The sequence below is a fragment of the Arachis hypogaea genome, chromosome 13 (genome assembly GCF_003086295.3).
Source record: "Arachis hypogaea cultivar Tifrunner chromosome 13, arahy.Tifrunner.gnm2.J5K5, whole genome shotgun sequence".
In the NCBI taxonomy this organism is placed as follows: Eukaryota; Viridiplantae; Streptophyta; class Magnoliopsida; order Fabales; family Fabaceae; genus Arachis; species Arachis hypogaea.
Window position 1 is genome coordinate 116,957,551 of NC_092048.1, and position 2,113 is coordinate 116,959,663.

The 2,113-nt window shown below is 37.5% G+C and overlaps 1 non-coding gene across 1 annotated transcript; it reads left to right on the forward strand.

The window, feature by feature from the left end:
* The first annotated feature begins 876 nt into the window (after window positions 1-876).
* LOC112739931 (small nucleolar RNA R71) lies at window positions 877-984 on the forward strand. Its single transcript, XR_003170865.1, has one exon. It is a non-coding gene; the product is annotated as a small nucleolar RNA R71 (small nucleolar RNA).
* The last annotated feature ends 1,129 nt before the right edge of the window (window positions 985-2,113 follow it).

Below are 2,113 nucleotides of genomic sequence, written 5' to 3' on the forward strand. Positions count from 1 at the left end.
AGATTCCTATAGTTCCTCTTTAGGGAACTCCATGGATGTCAGTGGGTGTCCATTGAGGTCTTCCTCAGTGGGAATCACTACCTCTTCCTCCTCTCCATGTTCGGCCATGTGAGATGTGGTTATGGCCTTGCACTCTCTTTTTGGATTCTCTTCTGTATTGCTAGGGAGAGTGCTAGGAGGGAGTTCAGTAATTTTCTTACTCAGCTGACCCAATTGTGCCTCCAAATTTCTAATGGAGGACCTTGTTTCAGTCATGAAACTTTGAGTGGTTTTGATTAGATCAGAGACAATGGTTGTTAAGTCAGAGGGGTTTTGCCTAGAATTCTCTGTCTGTTGCTGAGAAGATAATGGAAAAGGCTTGCTATTGCTAAACCTGTTTCTTCCACCATTGTTGTTGTTGAAACCTTGTTGAGGTCTCTGTTGATCCTTCCATGAGAGATTTGGATAATTTCTCCATGAAGGATTATAGGTGTTTCCATAGGATTCTCCCATGTAATTCACCTCTTCCATTGCTGGGTTCTCAGGATCATAAGCTTCTTCTTCAGAGGAAGCTTCCTTAGTATTGCCTGTTGCTGCTTGCATTTCAGACAGACTCTGAGAAATCATATTGACTTGTTGGGTCAATATTTTATTCTGAGCCAATATGGCATTCAGAGTATCAATCTTAAGAACTCCTTTCTTCTGAGTTGTCCCATTATCCACAGGATTCCTTTCAAAGGTGTATATGAATTGGTTATTTGCAACCATTTCAATGAGTTCTTGAGCTTCTGCAGGCGTCTTCTTCAGATGAAGAGATCCTCCAGCAGAGCTATCCAATGACATCTTGGATAGTTCAGACAGACCATCATAGAAAATACCTATGATGCTCCATTCTGAAAGCATGTCAGAAGGGCACCTTCTGATCAATTGCTTGTATCTCTCCCAAGCTTCATAGAGGGACTCACCATCCTTCTGTCTAAAGGTTTGGACTTCCACTCTAAGCTTACTCAATTTTTGAGGTGGAAAGAACATTGCCAAGAAGGCACTGACTAGCTTTTCCCAAGAGTTCATGCTTTCCTTAGGTTGTGAATCCAACCATGTTCTAGCTCTGTCTCTTACAGCAAAAGGAAAGAGCATAAGTCTGTAGACTTCAGGGTCAACCCCATTGGTCTTGACAGTGTCACAGATTTGCAAGAACTCAGCTAAGAACTGATGAGGATCTTCCAATGGAAGTCCATGAAACTTGCAATTCTGTTGCATTAGAGAAACTAATTGAGGCTTAAGCTCAAAGTTGTTTGCTCCAATGGCAGGGATTGAGATGCTTCTCCCATAGAAATCAGGAGTAGGTGCAGTAAAGTCACCAAGCACCTTCCTTGCATTGTTGGCATTGTTGTTTTTGGCTGCCATGGTTTCTTCTTCTTTGAAAAGCTCTGTTAGGCCCTCTAAAGAGAATTGTTCTTTAGCTTCTCTTAGCTTTCTCTTCAAGGTCCTTTCAGGTTCAGGATCAGCTTGAACAAGTATGCCTTTATCTTTGTTCCTGCTCATATGAAAGAGAAGAGAACAAGAAAGTAGGGAATCCTCTATGTCACAGTATAGAGATTCCTTGAGGTGTCAGAGGAAAAGAAGAATAGAAGGAGGAGGTAGAGATGAGAGAATTCGAACTTATTAAAGAAATAGGGTTCGAATTGCACCTTGAGGAGGAGTGTTAGTCCCTTAAATAGAAGGATGTGAAAAGAGGGGAAGAATTTTCGAAAATAATTTAAAAAGATTTTGAAATAATTAAAAAGAAATTTGAAAATTTGATTGAGATTTTCGAAAACTAAGATTGGGAAAGAAATAAAGTGATTTTTGAAAAAGATTTTGAAATTAGAAAAAGATATGATTGAAAAAAAATTAATTTTGAAAAAGATGTGATTGAAAAGATATTACTAAAAATCAATTTAGAAAAAGAAAGTTTTTAAAATTAAAGTTGATTACTTGACTAACAAGAAATTAAAAGATATGATTCTAAAATTTAAAGTTTGATCCTTTCTTAATAGGCAAGTAACAACTTGAAAATTTTGAAGTAAATCTTGAATTGAAGCAAGGATTTTTGAAAATATTAAAAATAAATATAAAATGGAAAGAAATTGAT